General features: G+C 44.4%; 1 long non-coding RNA gene across 1 annotated transcript; it reads right to left on the bottom strand.

The window, feature by feature from the left end:
* Window positions 1-11,726: 11,726 nt before the first annotated feature.
* Window positions 11,727-13,942, bottom strand: LOC117367037. Its single transcript, XR_004540682.1, has 4 exons — window positions 13,879-13,942; window positions 13,641-13,741; window positions 13,390-13,490; window positions 11,727-13,264 (listed from the first exon to the last, which is right to left on the bottom strand). It is a non-coding gene; the product is annotated as an uncharacterized LOC117367037 (long non-coding RNA).
* Between the last annotated feature and the right edge of the window lie 5,097 nt (window positions 13,943-19,039).

The raw sequence follows: 19,039 nt of genomic DNA, 5'->3' as shown, positions 1-19,039 counted from the left end.
ATAATATACTTAGTAATCCTGGCTCTGTATAATTGAAATCAAGAAAACTCTGATATACAGTATATATATACTGTATATATTGATGCCATCAATAATAATATCTACTTTTCAAATAGCATATATTAGTATTTACTTCAAAAATTCCATACACAGTGATGGGGCATTGGGTTCGGCTATAGAAGCTTCAGCTTTAGGCTGAATTACACATTTCTGAGTGTATGTGATAAAAAATATATAAAAGACTTTCATATACAATTCACCTAACAGTTCCTCTTTCTAGGAGTTTCATACAACATTGACACTGGGTAAAAAGAACTGACATTTCAGTCATCATGCTGTGATTTTCTTCAGGGTATAATGAGAGGTCTGCAGTTTGTCTTTGTATACTCTATAGTGGGTCTTCAAACCCAATTGGATGGAGTCTGAGGAGAATGCGGCAGGAAAATCTATTTTTACCAATTAGAATTTTGGTTGGAAAGTCCGTTGGTCACAAGTTTGAATTTTGGTGGGAAAATCTATTGGTCTCTTTTTCCTATAGAATGGAAAATTCTCTGGTGAGTTTAAAGATGTTATTTCCATGAACCTGAATTATATGTCCTCTTAGGCTTCCATGGCTGGTATCATGCTTGTTGCAGTTTTCTGGGTCTCGCCACGTCTGGGTAGATAGAACTGACATTTCAGCCATCATGCTGTGGCTTTCTTAAGGGTATGCTAAAAAGTCTGCAGTTTATCTTTATATATATATTGGGATCTCAAACCTGATTGGCTGGGGCTTAAGGTGTATATGTGAGGTCAACTCATACACACTGTAATGCTGGAGGGTAAGGAGACATTTAATTCCATGTCCAAGGGAGACAAGCTTAGCAAGTGCTTATTTTACCCACTGCATTCATGAAGAAGTAGATCTGATTTTCCAATTGAGTTTCCGAGGAAAAACAAAAAACAAAAGCAGTACTGACTCAGTTTAACCCCCTGAATTTGGAACTATATGAACATACTATGTAATCTATAGAAATATAGAAACAGAGAAAAATGAAGGCAGATAAAGACCATATGGCCTATCTACTCTATCTAACTATGTCATATACTATCCCTTAGAACATAAGAATTGCTGCTGCTGGATCAGACCAATGGTCCATCCTGCCCAGGAGTCCGCTCACGCGGCGGCCCCAAAGTCAAGACCAGTGCTCCAAATGAGTCCAGTCTCACGAGTTTAGCATGAACTTGTCCAACTTTGTCTTGAAACCCTAGAGGGTGTTTTCCACTATAACAGACTCGGGAAGAGCGTTCCAGTTTTCTACCACTCTCTGGGTGAAGAAGAATTTCCTTACGTTTGTACGGAATCTATCCCCTTTCAACTTTAGAGAGTGTCCTCTCGTTCTCCCTACCTTGGAGAGGGTGAACAGTCTGTCTTTCTCTACTAAGTCTATTCCCTTCAGTATTTTGAATGTTTCGATCATGTCCCTTCGCAGTCTCCTCTTTTCAAGGGCGAAGAGGCTCAGTTTCTCTACTCTCTCGCTGTACAGCAACTCCTCCAGCCCCTTAACCATTTTAGTCACCCTTCTCTGGACCCTTTCGAGTAGTACCGTATCCTTCTTCATATACGGCGGCCAGTGCTGGATGCAGTACTCCAGGTGAGGGCTCACCATGGCCCGGTACAGCAGCATGATAACCTTCTCAGATCTGTTCGTGATCCCCTTCTTAATCATTCCTAGCATTCTATTCACCCTTTTCGCCACCATAGCACATTGTGCAGATGGCTTCATCAACTTGTCGATCAGAACTCCCAAGTCTCTTTCCTGGGAGGTCTCTCCAAGTACCGCCCCGGACATCCTGTATTCGTGCATGAGATTTTTGTTCCCGACATGCATCACTTTGCATTTATCCACATTGAACCTCATTTGCCATGTCGATGCCCGTTTCTTGAGCTTGATTATGTCACGTTGCAGATCTTCACAATCCCCCTGTGTCTTCACTACTTTGTATAACTTCATATCGTCCGCAAATTTAATCACCTCGCTCGTCGTACCAATGTCCAGATCATTTATAAAGTTGTTGAAGAGCATAGGTCCAAGCACTGAGCCCTGCGGCACCCCGCTGGTGATGCTCTTCCAGTCTGAGAATTGTCCATACTCTCTGTTTCCTATGCTCCAGCCAGTTTTTAATCCACGTGAGTATTTCACCCTCGATTCCATGGCATGCAATTTTCCTCTCCCTTAGAGATCCAACATACTTATCCCAAGTTTTCTTGAATTCAGATACACTTTTTGTCACCAACACCTCCACCAGGAGGCCATTCCATGCATTCACCACTCGTTCCATGAAAACGTATTTTCTGAGGTTACTTCTGAGTCTATCTCCTTTCACTTTTATCATATTCCTCTTCATTCGAGTTTCTTTTCAATTGAAAGTGATTTGCCTCTTGAGCATGTATGCCACATTGGCATTTAAACATGTCTATCATATCTCCCCTATCCCGCCTGTCCTCAAAAGTATAAGTCTGTCCCCATATACTTTATGATGAATTCCCAATCAATCCACTGCTGTCATTGCCTCATGATCTCATATTTCCATTCCAATAAGGCTAGGTGCAGCGATCAATGAAGCCTCAAATACCTTACAAAAGTGCTTCATTATGCACTCTGCATCTCCAGTAGGTATGCTATAACAGAGGAAGTTCTATCTTCCTCCAACTCTTGCAGTTACCCTGCTACCTTCTACAATTCAGCTGTCATGCATGTTGACTGCATATTTTCTGTTGGACTAAGCTGAGTTCTGAATGGGGAATGAAGTACAATGAGCAAATACTAAAGGGCCCTTTAAAGTGCATTAAGCAGTTAATGCACAAATTAGCATGGGCTGTTACTGAGCTGGAATGACAGCATATGGTATTTCACATGTTAATTCTCTAGCACACCAAGGATGTTCCACCTTGGATGCAACATACAAAAATGCGGAAGGTCCCAAAACATTTTCAAAATAAACAGTAGCTTATATCTCACGGACCTCAGTGGTACCGTCTGCATGCCACTAAACTTTTAGAACATGCAGAGTCAATGGCACCCCTACTCGTCATTGGTCCCTTGTATTTTTTAACATTTTTAAAGATAGTTTTGTTTTAAATTTATATTTCAAAAACGTATACCAGTACTTATCTTTAGCTACGCGGGTGGGGGTACGCACTCCGACGTAGACTACGTTTCGCCTCACAGGGCTGTATCAAGGAATCCCCCTCAAATATACCAGCTCATGCTCCCCGCGTCAAGGTTTAAAGACAGGTAGGCAGTGGATGCAGGCAGTGGAAGTGTGTGCTTAGTAGGACTGCGGTCTGCATGTGCACAGCTGTCGACTCCACCGGCCACTGCCCCCTCTGATGTCAATTTCCTTTTCCAGCAGAGGACCGGCGGAACTGATGACCACACATATGCAGACCATGGTCCTGTGACTATTCCATGCACCTCCTCACATACTGCCTGGATGAGGCGGTGCTCTACCCCAGGTGGCCACTAAGCCAGATTCACTACTGTGTTAATTTATGCTATGTTGGGAAAGGAAAATGCAAAAATGTACTGTAGTTTGGTAAAAAGATCCCCTAAGTGTTAGTAGCTGTCAGAGCTAGCACTTAGTATTCAGCTGAACCAGTCCTACTCTTTGCTTGACAAAGGGTGGCTTTTTGAAGAAATCAAGTTGTTAGGAGACAGACTGAGGTTTCCAGCATTCCCTATATTTTTTGTCAACTTCTTTGAGAATTGGGGATATCAGACAAGGGAGAGGCTCTGATTCTCATTTTTCTTTTAAAATGCCAATGATGGTTAATGTGGAGATTGGACAGGAGCTATGTGCCACATTTTCTGTAAATTGTGACTGGGGTGGGGAGTCAAGAGTAGAGAATGACATAGGGACAAATTTGTCCCCATCCCCGTGGGATCTATGTCCATCTCCATCCCCACAAGTTCTTTCCTGTCCCTGCCCCATCCCTGCAAGCTCTATCCTCATCCTCGAACAGGGACAGAACTCGCAGGGACGGAAGGGGAATGGAGATAGATCCCACAGGGACAAATTTGTCCCTGTGTCATTCTCTAGCAGGAGAGCTCTGCTGCTGTTCTTTTTAACTGGATGTTAGAGGGGATACCAGTAATCACCACTAGGTGTCAGTGGTAGAATAAAGATGGATGGATGATTTAAATATAACTCACGAATAAAAACCACATTATATATTTAGTTGACCTAAGTTTTATATCCCTCTGGATATACACTGATAAACTACAAGGACACATAAATAATAACATAAGGATTTATTTATAAGGATGAAATATGAAATAAAAATTGAATCTTAAGTAACTAGGAATTACATTATTTCTAAGTGCTTGAAATGGTCAATATGGGGGCCAAGATGGTGTCTTGAGCAGATGCTCTAGCAGAAGCTCCACAGTTTACCACGCTGATCTTCTAGAATCGGCATCTTACCTATCCAAAGATAGGCAAGAGAAGAGGGAAAATTTGGTAGTTTGCTCCACAGCCATATGTGCCCCGGCCCTTGAAGCAGACATTAGATTCTTTTGGAGTCCCTGCTCATTCAGAAGAGTTCGCTTCTTCTGCTGTGCTGGGGGGAAATTTCTAGGGTAGTGATGCAAGCAGGGTTTCCCTTAGTCTTGTTCCTAGATAAGCTCTGCTGCAACCCAGAAACAACTGACCCCCCTCCCTCCAGGACCGACCCCTCCCCTTCCCCACTCTCCTTAAAAAAAAAAAAAAAAATCAGCAGGAGGGATGCTCACTCCCTCCTGCCACCAGATACCCCCCAGCACTCCACACCCCCTGGACCTCCCCCATACCTTTTCAGAAAGTAGATAGCAGGAGGGATGCCCAGTCTTTCCTGCTCGCAGGCCTGCCACTCCAAAATGGTGGGCCTTCCCCTTCCATGTGCATCCTAAGGCCCTGATTGGCTCAAACACCTAATGTCCATCCCAGGGCATACCTAAGGCCCCTCCAAGGGGAGGGGCCATAAGTATCTAAGCCAATCAGTATCTAAGCCCTAAGTATCTAAGCCCAAGCCCTCTTGCCCCGCGATCCCCAACCCTTCCCCCCCCCCCCCCCCCGCCAAGTCCGATGGGGCCAGGAGGAAGCCCAAGCCCTCCTGGCCCGGCAATCTCCATCCCCCCTCTAACCTGCAGGCATCTTTCATATTGAAACAGTTCCTCTCTGTTGATCAGGATAACTGTCTGGACAGAGGCACAAGGTTTGATATTTTAGCTAACACAATGTCTCTTGCTTTTAAGAATATTCTTATTGGTTGAAATGAGAAAAACCTACCTTTTTGCTGGCTTTGGAACTGCACTTATCCTAAAAGTTCAACTATAGCTTTTGGGTGCAATCGGGTATTTTCAATACCTGATTCTTTAAACTTTGCTCCATCAAGAAGTCCTTCAGAAAAGCACAGATGCCTTTTTCTGAAAATGATAGAATGGCACACTAAGCCAAATGCAATCTGAAATTTATTTAGTGACTTCATCTTCCTGTTTTCCTGAAACTAAATACAAATCTGCTTGACCAATCTGACCCTATTTTAACTGATACGGAAATGTTTCCACCATATGTTCAATTCTTTCCAGTACAGGTGGGCAACACTAAAATTGTCTGAGATATCATTTCCTCTTAGGAATGTTCCACAAATGAGAAACAATGGATTGTATGTCATACGTATCTCAGAACTTAATGATAAATAGTGATTTGACAAGTAAAACCACTTAGGCTGTAGTCACTCCAACCTTTATGGCTTTAAGGGAAAGGGATTGGGACTTGTATACTGCCTTTTTGTAGTTATGCACCCACACTCAAAGCGGGTTACATACAGGTACTTCAAGCATTTTCCCCATCTGTCCTTGTGGGCTCACAATTTATCTAATGTACCTGGGACAGTGGAGGATTAAGTAACTTGACCAGGGACTCAAGGAGCAGCATGGGGTTTGAACCCACAACCTCAGGAGGCTGGGGCTCTAACCATTGCGCCACACTCTCCATAGCCAGCCCTCCAATTTGGGGGGCACTCAGGGGTGGACCATTGCTTCCTCCTCCTCCCACCCACCCCCCAGCATGCCAAAGATACAGTATTTACTGGTGGGATGTTGAAACCCTGCCAGCCAAATAAATACATTAACAGTGCCACCACTCTTCTCCTTCTTGAGCTGCTTCCATAAGGTGGAAGTCAGCACATGCCTTCAGCTGCACATGCGTGAGAAGTCCTGGCATCAGTGGCTGAAGGCATACCACCTTCTGCTTTAAGGAAGCAGCGTGAGGAGGAGGGAAGTGGCAACACTTTATTTATCTGGCTGGCGGGACTTCAGCATCTCTGCCAGCAATGGTAAAAGAGTGCTGAATTCTGGAGGAGGCTCGAGCCCAAAGTAAGCCTTCATAGCTACATCACAGATCCATAGTAACATAGTTAGTAACATAGTAAATTATATGAACTGTCCATCCAGTCTGCCCAACAGTCACACTCATTATCAATGATTAAACCAACAATGAATGTGGTATAAAATACTTGATCATTGTCTTTCTTTGGCATTTCAGGGACATAGTGCCCGATATTCAGACTGTGGGAGGCAGCCCAGTTACCTACCGCAGTTGGCGGAGAACCTGGAAATTCAATGCTAGGGGCCAAATCTAGCTAGCATCGTTGGATTTCCAAGCTAAGTTCAGTCACATTTGATATAGCCAGCTAAGCCAATATTTATCAGCTGATTGGCTAAATCATAGTGGCCAAAGATAGACCTGCTTTTTAGGTGGGTGTATCTGGCGGTTCATAGGCAATTGCACGTGGACAAAATCACGCAGACAACTCAGCGCGAGACAAATGAGCGGAAGACAATTGAGCGTTAAGACAAGTGAGCGCAAAGACAACCGAGCGTAAGACATTTGAGCGCAAGACAATTGAGCGCAAATTATTTCCCGAAATGTGCACGAGCGGGACAACTGAGCGCAAGACAACTCAGCGTAAGACAACTCAGTGCAAGACAATTCGGCGCCAGCAACTGAGCGCAAGACAACTCAGCGCAAGAAAACTCATCGCAAGACAACTCAGCGCCAGCAATTCAGCGCAAGACGGAAGCACGCACCGAAGAAAAAGGGGGTTTTGTTGGGGAACCCCCACAGTTTACTTAATACAGATCGCGGCAGCGTTGTGGTGTGTTTGGAGGGTTGTAACCTCCCTCATTATATTGGAAACTTAACTGTTTCCCTGTTTTTAGGGAAAAAGTGAAGTTTTCAGTAAAATGTGTGGAGTTACATTCCACCAAACCCCCCACAATGCCCCCACAACGTGGCGCAATCTGTATAAAGTAAAGTGGGGGGGTTTCCCCCCTCCACACCCCCGTCGGAGACCTTAAAAATATTAATTTTGTTCGGCACGTGCCTCCGCGCTGCGCTCAGTTGTCTGCGCGCGGCCTTTGTCCTGACGTGGTCTTGACCCGACACTGTTAAAGCAGAGATGATAGGAATGGGAGAGGGACAAGGACAGCAACATAACTCATAGGGACAGGATGGTGAAATTTAGTTCCTGTGTCCCTGTGTCATTCTCTATTTGGAAAAAGAGTTTAATAAATCAAAGTAACAGGGTGGCCAGGTTACTCAGTTTCAGGCTGCAGATTTTGGGATAGTTCTCAGTTTTTGACCCAGGTGTTTTTGTCCCGTTACCAGACACATTCATTGGGGACTGTGAGACCTGTAATAGTGGAAGGTAAATGGGCATAGTGGGTGTTTGCAATGGGGTCATAATGAAATGCCCATAGTCTGATGCCTGCAGTGTCTATTCATCTGATCCATCTGTCAAATGCAAAGTTTCATTATTTCTGTTTGTCTTGCATGATATGTTTGTTGTATGAATTGTTAAAATTTTGTAAAGCTGAATTTGCTTAATGATCTTTACATGACAGAATATATGTTTAAAGTGTTTATGAAGATCATTATCTCGTTTTCTTTGTTTGTTTAAATCGTTATTCATGCTAAAACTTACAAGTGTCTTCACGCTCAGTTGTCTTCAGGCCCAACAGATTTCAAAGATTAAAGACAAGCTTCACTGCCCCCCCCCCCCCCGAATAAAACCCAAACAAAACTGTCCACAATTTGTTTGCAGCCTTCTAGTTATTGATTTTATGAAGTGTCTTAATATGTTAAAAGATAATAATAACCAATTTGTTAAATGGCAACCTTAGTCATTATAAGTTCATAATGTCATTGGAGTTTGTGAGTGTAAAATAAATTTGTTTATTATTTTTATTATTTATAATTTCAGCTATTTTCAACTCTCAAGAAAGTCAGGAGGTTCTATATGTTTCAACTCCTTACAGCTCTCAATAATACCGGGAGGATCTTAATTATTCAACTACTTACTACTCTCAATAATACCGGGAAATTCTTATATTACAACTCGATTTTTAAGCCCCCAGGGATCAAATTAGAATACTCTTCAAACATACCTGTTTATGCCAATAGTTTATAAAGTTTAGATTTAAACCATAGAGAGACAGTCTAGTATCACGGCCCGATAAGTCGGCCCCTTTAGCCGTCGTCGTCGTCTTTCAAACTTAACCCAAACCCACGGGATTAAATACCAGTCCGACGGTGACTAACGTCACATCCGGAAATTTAACAATCTAATACCGAAATCCAAAAACCCAAAATTAAGCCTGTATACTAGCAAGAGGCTTAAGGAGTTTAAATATATAGACAAACGCCACCTATTACAGCTACATCATATCTATCTTCTTGTTTTTATTTTTAAAAAACTCGCCCGAGAAAATTACAGACGCCTGATGTCATATCCGGTAACGATCTATCTCACTGCACCTGAATCAATAGCGACAGGTAAGAAACCGACTATCTCAACCTCTAAGCTCGCAAAGGAGCACACTGCGGAACTAAAACAGCATCTAAGCCCTATCGAGGGGACTAGAACGCTGTACATAAGAATGTTTAAGAGTAGAAAAGGCAAATCCATTTATTACAAAACTACTATATAGGGCGTCCCAGTTAAGTCTCCTGGCAGAATTAGCTCAAAAATAACAACAAGAAGATAGATATGATGTAGCTGTAATAGGTGGCGTTTGTATATATATTTAAACTCCTTAAGTCTCTTGCTAGTATACAGGCTTAATTTTGGGTTTTTGGATTTCGGTATTAGATTGTTAAATTTCCAGATGTGACGTCAGACGCCGTCGGACTGGTATTTAATCCCGTGGGTTTGGGTTAAGTTTGAAAGACGACGACGATGGCTAAAGGGGCCGACTTATCGGGCCGTGATACTAGACTGTCTCTCTATGGTTTAAATCTAAACTTTATAAACTATTGGCATAAACAGGTATGTTTGAAGAGTATTCTAATTTGATCCCTGGGGGCTTAAAAATCGAGTTGTAATATAAGAATTTCCCGGTATTATTGAGAGTAGTAAGTAGTTGAATAATTAAGATCCTCCCGGTATTATTGAGAGCTGTAAGGAGTTGAAACATATAGAACCTCCTGACTTTCTTGAAAGTTGAAAATAGCTGAAATTACCGTATTTTCACGGATATAACGCGCACCCGTGTAAAACGCGCACACGGGTATAGCACGCAGAAACCACACTTGTATGTACGGAAACTTTTGTATACAGCGCTCATGGGTATACCGCGCATGCTGCCCGACTCTCCTCTGGCCACCCCGACTCTCCTTTCGCTCTCCCTGACTCTCCTCTGGCCACCCCGACTCTCCTTTCGCCCTCCCCGACTCTCCTCTGGTTGCCCCGACTCACCGTTCACCCGCCCTGACTTTCCGTGCACTGCCCCGCCTCTCCGTGCGTTGTCCCGACTCTCCGTTCACCTGCCATGACTTTCCGTGCACTGCCCCGCCTCTCCGTGCGCTGTCCCGACTCGGAGTTTTCTCAGCAGAATTTCCCAGACCACCTCTTCCTCTCAACACATTGACACGCTAGTGGGTTTATTTTATAGCTTTTTCACTCCCTTCGGTCTGCCTGTCCCCCTTGAAGTCCTGTCCCCCCTTGAAGTCCTGTCCCCCCTTGAAGGTCTGCCTGTCCCCCTTGAAGGTCTGCCTGTCCCCCTTGAAGTCCTGTCCCCCCTTGAAGGTCTGCCTGTCCCCCTTGAAGGTCTGCCTGTCCCCCCTTGAAGTCCTGTCCCCCCTTGAAGGTCTGTCCCCATCCTGAAAGCCTGATGCCCCCCCTCGACGTCCGATTCTTCTCCCCCCTCGGCAGGACCAGTCGCACCCCCACCCCGAAGGACCGCCGACTCCCCGACAATATCGGGCCAGGAGGGAGCCCAAATCCTCCTGGCCACGGCAACCCCCTAACCCCACCCTGCACTACATTACGGGCAGGAGGGATCCCAGGCCCTCCTGCCCTCGACGCAAACCCCCCCCCCCCCCAACGACCGCCCCCCCCAAGAACCTCTGACCGCCCCCCCAGCCGACCCGCGATCCCCCTGGCGACCCCCACGACCCCCCCACCCCCCTTCCCCGTACCTTTGGTAGTTGGCCGGACAGACGGGAGCCAAACCCGCCTGTCCAGCAGGCAGCCAACGAAGGAATGAGGCCGGATTGGCCCATCTATCCTAAAGCTCCGCCTACTGGTGGGGCCTAAGGCGCGTGGGCCAATCAGAATAGGCCCTGGAGCCTTAGGTCCCACCTGGGGGCGTGGCCTGAGGCACATGGTCGGGTTGGGCCCATGTGCCTCAGGCCGCGCCCCCAGGTGGGACCTAAGGCTCCAGGGCCTATTCTGATTGGCCCACGCGCCTTAGGCCCCACCAGTAGGCGGAGCTTTAGGATGGATGGGCCAATCTGGCCTCATTCCTTCGTTGGCTGCCTGCCGGACAGGCGGGTTTGGCTCCCGTCTGTCCGGCCAACTACCAAAGGTACGGGGAAGGGGGGTGGGGGGGTCGTGGGGGTCGCTAGGGGGATCGCGGGTCGGCTGGGGGGGCGGTCGGAGGTTCTTGGGGGGGCGGTCGTTGGGGGGAGGGGGGTTTGCGTCGAGGGCAGGAGGGCCTAGGATCCCTCCTGCCCGTAATGTAGTGCGAGGTGGGGGTAGGGGGTCGCCGTGGCCAGGAGGGTTTGGGCTCCCTCCTGGCCCGATATTGTCGGGGAGTCGGCGGTCCTTCGGGGTGGGGGTGCGAGCGGTGGGGGTGCGAGCGTCCTTCCGGATGATGAATCGGGCGTCGGGCGGGGTGTGAAATATGTAAAAAAAAATTTGTATACCGCGCTCAGGCATATAACGCGCGAAGGGTATGCGCGGTACGTAAAAACACGTATAACGCACGCGTTATATCCGCGAAAATACGGTATAAATAATAAAAATAATAAACGATATTGCATTTGATAGCCTCTTTTAGAAGCTTTTTAAGAATTATTAGATACTTAATGTGTGTTCCCAATAGCTCCGTCACTATGCGTTTATTAATGCGAGTAGGAATGTAAGATCTCATGCTATTTACATAGTATAAAAATATATAAAATTTGTATTTAAGTCCTATTTTGTTTTATTTGTAGTTTGAATACTGGTGCCGTTCCTGACGAAGCTCCTTATTGTGAGCGAAACGGAGATCTTCCATCGTCATGTCATGAAGCTAAGTACTTCATAATTCATAATTCCTGAATGAGAAAGTACTCTGTGATAGATGGAAAAATTAGTACATCATAATATCTAGAAATAAATATGCAAATTTGCAAATAAGCAAATAAGTTGGGCTTAATATAGAACTAAGTTTTACATTTAATACAGTTTAGAAAATAATAAATTTAATACAGTTTGAAATAGAAGAATATGAGAAAATAGGAGAATATACAGGACCAATGATAGCTCACTTCTTGGTTATTGGCTTGTGATATACATCGGGCCTTTAGCTGTGAGCGCTTGAGATCCTTAAGTACTACTCCTGTATATCCAGCTGGATATTTTCTCTTGTGTTTTAGCCAAATTTGATGATTATTTAGTGTGTTTCACAGAAAACTTGAAGGTTATTAAAAAAATTATTAGTCAACAGAGATATTATGACTGCAAGGGTAAGCACAGGAACATTGTAGAAATTGACAGGGAGTGGATGAAACTCCAGTGCGAAAGCCTAAAGTCACAGAAAGGGAAGTATCCTGTATGCTTTAGTTATAAAATAGTTAAGCATTGAGCTTCAGTGTTTGAACTGGAGGATGTAAAAGGCTATGAACTTTAAAAGATCAAATATAGAGATACATACATAAATCTAGTCCATATATACATATTGAGTACTTCTTGTTCAATGCTAAAGTATTGTTCCCCATCAAGCAAAGGAACATTTGAAAAATGGACAGAGTGTGGAGAAAACTGACTCTTTGGCTCTCATTCAGTCAGTGTGTGTGTGTCTGTGTGCAGTGTGAGCCACAATAGTGGTCACTGAAACAGGGGTGGTTGGTGGTGAGGTACTTAGATTAACAGAGTACTTTGCAAAAATGTCATAGATTCAGAGAAGATGGCTTCCTATTATGGATTTTGTGTGCACAAGCACAAATTCTCCAAGCGTGAAGTACTCTGATTAACTGAGTACATGTCGCTCAATGCTAAACTGCTGTTCCCCATCAAGGGAAAACGTAGAAATATAGGTGAAATGGACTGGGCCTGTGGGAAACTGCCGCACCTGTTCAATGCTAGTGCCTTGACACTGCACTCAGGAAGTATGTATTAAATACATGCTATTACTTCAGGAGACCAGTGCCCCTGTTTTATTAATGGTAAGTAGTTCTGGATTTAAAGCAAACTAAATGCACATCTCCTTACAAGAGGCATACAGGGATATGGATGACTAAAATTACGCCAGGTGTACACCTTATACAGCAATCACATTGTGTGTGCACGAAAGGAAAGATGTTAACATATCACCTCTATGCATTTCATCTAATTTATATTTAAAGGATTAAGAATGATAAGTGTTCTACTCTATTAAAAACATCTCTAAACAAGATAAGCTGTCAATCTTGTAGCGTTACAAATTCTAGTTGACACAGCCATGTAAATTAACACTTATGTTTGATAAGGTTTTGCATTTATCCTGTACGCAGTTGTGTTTTATTTTCAATAAACTGTATATTAACATGTCTTTTTAAAACTATCATAAATATGATGTCACATTTTTCTGATCATCAAAGGAGAGCTGGCAAGCCAAGTCTAGACATGGGAGCTGAGATGGTAGGAGGCAGGCGAGTCATGATGCTGGAGAAATCAATTGTGAAGTTGTAGTCACAGCTGCTGCAACACAGGAGGCTGGAGGGCAAAGAAAACACTGTTGTCAGGGAGAGAGAGAGAGGGATGGTGAGGGAGAGAGAGAGGGAGGGATAGGGAGAGAGAGAGGGAGGGAGAAGGAGAGGGAGAGGGAGAGAGCCACTCACAGGAGGATTGAAGATCACACGAGACGGTAAGATGCAGGCGAGTCATGATGCTGGAGAATTCAATTGTGAAGTTGTAGTCACAGCTGCTGCAACACAGGAGGCTGGAGGGCAAAGAAAACACTGTCAGGGAGAGAGAGAGAGAGGGAGGGTGAGGGAGAGAGAGAGGGAGGGAGAGGGAGAGAGAGTGAGAGAGAGGGAGAGAGAGTGAGAGAGAGAGAGAGAGAGGGAGGGAGAGGGAGAGAGCCACTCACAGGAAGATTGAAGATCCCATGAGACGGTAAGAGGTAGGCGAGTCATGATGCTGGATAATTCAATTGTGAAGTTGTAGTCACAGCTGCTGCAACATAGGAGACTGGAGGGCAAAGAAAACACTGTTGTCAGGGAGAGAGAGAGGGAGAGAGGGTGAGGGAGAGAGTGAGGGAGGGAGAGGGGGAGAGAGAGAGAGGGAGAGAGAGAGAGAGAGGGAGGGAGAGGGAGAGAGCCACTCACAGGAGGATTGAAGATCCCACGAGACGGTAAGAGGCAGGCGAGTCTTGATGCTGGAGAATTCAATTGTGAAGTTGTAATCACAGCTGCTGCAACACAGGAGGCTGGAGGGCAAAGAAAACGCTGTTGTCAGGGAGAGATAGAGGGAGGGAGAGGGAGAGAGAGAGGGAGGGATAGGAAGAGAGAGAGAGAGAGGGAGAGAGCCACTCACAGGAGGATTGAAGATCACACGAGACGGTAGGAGGCAGGCGAGTCATGATGCTGGAGAATTCAATTGTGAAGTTGTAGTCACAGCTGCTGCAACACAGGAGGCTGGAGGGCAAAGAAAACACTGTTGTCAGGGAGAGAGAGAGAGGGAGGGTGAGGGAGAGAGAGAGGGAGGGAGAGAGAGAGAGAGAGAGCCACTCACAGGAGGATTGAAGATCACACGAGACGGTAGGAGGCAGGCGAGTCGAGTCATGATGCTGGAGACTGTAGGTGGAGTGGGGTGGGTAAGTTGGGAACGGATGTGGAGGGGTGGGAGTGTGGAGGGGTGGATGAAAAGGGGAGGAAGAAGGGGTGGGAGTTGTTTTTATTCTTTTTTTGTATTTTTTTCTGGGAGGGCTAAGAGCAGGAGGGGGAGGGAGTGAGGCAGAGGGGAGGAAGAAGGGGTGGGAGTTGTTTTTATTCTTTATTTGTATTTTTTTCTGGGAGGGCTAAGGGCAGGAGGGGGGAGTGAGGCAGGGGGGAGGAAGAAGGGGTGGGAGTTGTTTTTATTCTTTGTTTGTATTTTTTTCTGGGAGGGCTAAAGGGCAGGAGGGGGGAGTGAGGCAGGGGGAGGAAGAAGGGGTGGGAGGAGTGGTGACAAGAGGGTGCAGCTCCCTCGATAACAGCGGGAGCCATTCACGGGGTGGGCGGGGTGGGAGTGGCACCACGAAGTGCTGCAAGCAAGACCTGTAGTGCCCCTGTCACGTCACGGATGTTTCTGACGGACTTCTCTGCAAAGTCTTGTATGTGCTGCACCCCTGCTAAGATGGTAGCCACCACCGTGTAAATATCCTCCACTCTTACTGAACTGGGCGGAGGATCTGTGATTGTGGCAGTGTGAGCCACAATAGTGGTTGCTGTAACAGGGGTGGTGGCCGGTGCGGGGTTGGTCCCACAATCTCGGATGGAGGGTCGGAGGGGGGCACAACAGGTGGAACAACGGTTGGGGCTTAGAATGGGGAGGGGGGATGTTGACATAGGCGTGGAGGAGGAGGGGGATGCCAATATAACTGCAATGAAAAAGAGCATTAAAAGCAGGTGGACATTGAAAAGACAATTACGTAGTCAGCATGGTCTTGGCAGATAAAGTGTACAGTGGAAGCATCTATGAGACAAACTTGGTTATTTTTGTTACATATGAATAAACCTAAGCATTTGATATTCTATTAAGAAAATTCAAGTAATGTCTTAAATCTTAAATGTGTTTATTAATTGTACACTTGATGTACGTTTTAAAAATGAATAAAAGATTTTAAAATAAAAAATTACAGAATCAAAATATCAGAACACTTACTGGACTGGACAGAGAGGTCGCTAAATCTGTCCAGGATGGGTGTTGAGGGAGGACTCATGGAGGTACATGGGAGGGTTGGGGGAGAGGTGATGACAGAGGGACGATGTTCAGGGAAAAGTTAAAGGCAGAACTGGGGTTTAGGGGGTGGGAGGGAGGGGGAACTGGGCATTGGGAATGAAGGGGCAGGGCAGGGTTTGGGGCATTTTTGTAGGGGGATCCTAGAAAAGGGTGGTCTAGGGCGTCGGTGGGGGGAAGTGGGACGGGACTGGACGGAGGTGGAAGGGGGTTGGGAAGTTGGACGGGGCCGGGCAGAGGTGGAAGGGGGTTGGGACATTGGACGGGGCTGGGCAGAGGTGGAAGGGGGTTGGGACGTTGGACGGGGCTGGGCAGAGGTGGAAGGGGGTTGGGAAGTAGGGCGTCTGCGTGGGATAAGGAACGGCCGGTCAGGGATAGGGGATAGGGATAGGTTCATTCCTTTTGGACTCGTATCTGGGACACCATAAAATCTATTACCAAATGTTCAGAAGCTATTTCCATAGACATTATAATCCTTCGTTCTCAACACCCTTGTTTCGCACTATCAAACTGTCCTCCTAAACTTATTGACACCATGATTGTGACAGCTCTTATGCACATTTTGAAAAATTGGAAGTCACCCACACTACTAGACTACACCTTTTGGTGGAACTCCTTGAGCATGTACCACAAATTCGAATCATATGCATATGAAAAGAACACGATATCTCGTTTATCTACAAATTTGGTGCGAAATAAATCACCTTGGTCATTCTTAGATTCATATGTTCATTCTGCCTTGTAGACACTTCTGCCTCTCTCTCTTTCTCTCTCTCTTTCTTTCTCTCTCTTTTTTCTTTTTTATTTCAATTCATCTTCTCTGCTTTTCTATCCTTTCTATTTCTTTTCTTAGCAGTTTCAAATACTCTGAATTCTTCTTACTAATCTACTATATGCAAATAACAGCAATTATGGTTTCTTTTGTTTATACATCACTATTTCTTATTCAATTTTTATGTATTTGAACTGCTTTCTGTATATTACTTATAATATTCAATAAAATTAATGAACTAGAAAAAAAAAAAAAAAAAAGGGATAGGGGCATCTTCCTCTTCCTCCTCTTCCTCCTCCTCCTCCTCCTCCTCCTCCTGATCCTCCTCCTCCTCCTCTTCCTCCTCACTCGCATCTGAAGACATAAATGCATGTAGTGTCAGAAGTATATGAAGAACTGTTAATGTTTAAAATACATGATTAGTCAGCACAGATATTATGACTGCACACCTTATACCCACCCAATATTTTACTGTAACATACCTGGGGTGTTGTCCAGATTCCGTCGTACAGCCCGCACCCATGCAGGGTGATGGAGCCTAAGCTCTCGGACTTTTTTCTTCAAATCCTCAACCTATTATATAATGGAGAGACATGAGTGAGCCATGATATATATATAGGATATGTTAAAGCAAGGTTAGGAAACTTCAGTCCTCGAGCCCCGTATTCCAGTCCGGGTTTCAGGATTTCACCAATGAATATGCATTGAAAGCAGTGCATGGAAATAGATTCCAAGCATATTCATTGTGGAAATTCTGAAAACACGACTGGAATACAGCTATTTAACTCAAACAAGTAAATGAGAGACACCATTATCAACTGCGCAATTTTTCAGCAGATGCATGATGACGCAGTGCGCGATTTCATGAGATGCATATCCATTATTGCCTTCCGCGCCAAAAAAAAAAAATTTGTCCGCGCCAATTTGTCAGCGCGCAATTGTCTATGAACAACATGTATTTAATAAGTACTTACGGAGCGCGGTGTTAGAGCGTGGGCGTTGAACAGGTGCGCCAGTTTATCCCAGGCCCTGTCCATTTCACCGATATTTCTACGTTTCCCCTTGACGGGGAACAGCAGTTTCGCATTGAGCGTGAAGTACTCAGTTAATGTGAGTACTTCACGCTTGGAGAAGTTGGGCTTCCGCCCACGAAAACCTGAATAGGATGCCATCTTCTCTGTGAATCTATGACGTTTTTGCAAAGCTTATATACCAGTCACATGACCGATGGTGTGTGAATATCGTGAGATTTCCCCTTTTCAGCGCTGCTATTGGTTATCTAAAACACGTGTTATATGGTTAATCGTCAAACAGATTTTACTACATTGTAGTGATGAAATGCGCATATTAATTGAGTATGTGTGAATTTTATAGTACATAGTTTTGTAGTACTTTATTGAAACACAATTAGCGTTAGCATGGCGCGCATATGTGTTGAAACGCGTGATGACATCAGCATGTCTCCATTAGTGCATAATGATGACGTGTGTCATCATATTAAAGTTATAGTGCATTTTCACGCAATTGACGGGTTAGTTTCCCAGCGCGCAATTGACGGGTTTTAGTATAATGAGCGCAAGTGAAGATGTCTGTCCTCTGTTGATTGTAGTCACCTTCAATAGTAGATTATATGAGGTTATTACATACATATGACATACAAATCCCTATATGTAGAGTTCAGCACTTTGGCATAACAAATTATACCTGCAAGGGTGCGATCCCTGGCAGGAAAAGACAGAAGATGTCTGTCCTCTGTTGATTGTAGTCACCTTCAATAGTAGATTATATGAGGTTATTACATACATAGGACATACAAATCCCTATACTTCTGTACTTACCTTGCCTCCAAGATTGAACTTCTAGACAACACTAGGGTTTCAGCAAATTCATATCCCTCAGCACATCACTGCAAGACTAGAATTTATAAGGTTAGCACATAGATATAACAAACAGGACGTACTATGTCTGTACTTACCTTTGCAATCATACCTCTAATAGTGGAAATCTGGCTTGCCAACCATCATGGATTAAGAACGTCATTATACCTAAGCACAGACAGAAGGAAGGCAGAGAGGCCCAAAAAAAGGACCCACAACAATGGTATGCAATCACCCTCACTACACACCCAAGGCTAAAAGTTTACACCAATAAGCCCTACCATTAGACTACTTATCCTATCCTATTGTTCCGATTTAGCAAAACCAAAAAATGAAGCTATGCATATACCTGTAAATGTGAATATCCTCTTATGTATGATACCTGCAAAAGAAAATGGTACCCAATGCCTTTATAAAACTATAAACCATGAGCATACTCTTATTTTTTTTTTTAATCTTTATTCATTTTCAATGACACATCATGTGTACAAGAATCAAAACATTAAAATGAAATACATCACATGTCAATCTGTCTATATTATCACATAATAGATATAAGTACCTCCCTTCCCACCCCACTTCCCCACTCTTACTTTTCCCAATATGAATGATAATAATAACGACCCCCCTCACAACTATAAGACGGTGTATCTTTAAATAGAAAATAGTGTGTATTCATTACAGTAAGATGTTAATGGCTCCCATATTTTATTAAAATTATTACAACTTCCCTTTTTTATTGTTACTGTTCTTTCCATTTTGATAATGTGACATAATGAATTGCACCCGAAACTATATACTTGAGTCTACTATGATCTTTCAAATTATTACTTATATGTTGGATGGTGACTCCAGTGCTGATATTTTAATTTTTTTTTCTCATGGACTTACCAAATAATA

This window comes from Geotrypetes seraphini, chromosome 9, assembly GCF_902459505.1.
Source record: "Geotrypetes seraphini chromosome 9, aGeoSer1.1, whole genome shotgun sequence".
Taxonomy (NCBI): Eukaryota; Metazoa; Chordata; class Amphibia; order Gymnophiona; family Dermophiidae; genus Geotrypetes; species Geotrypetes seraphini.
The sequence above is the reverse complement of the archived record's forward strand: the minus strand, read 5'-3'. Positions and strand labels throughout refer to the sequence as shown.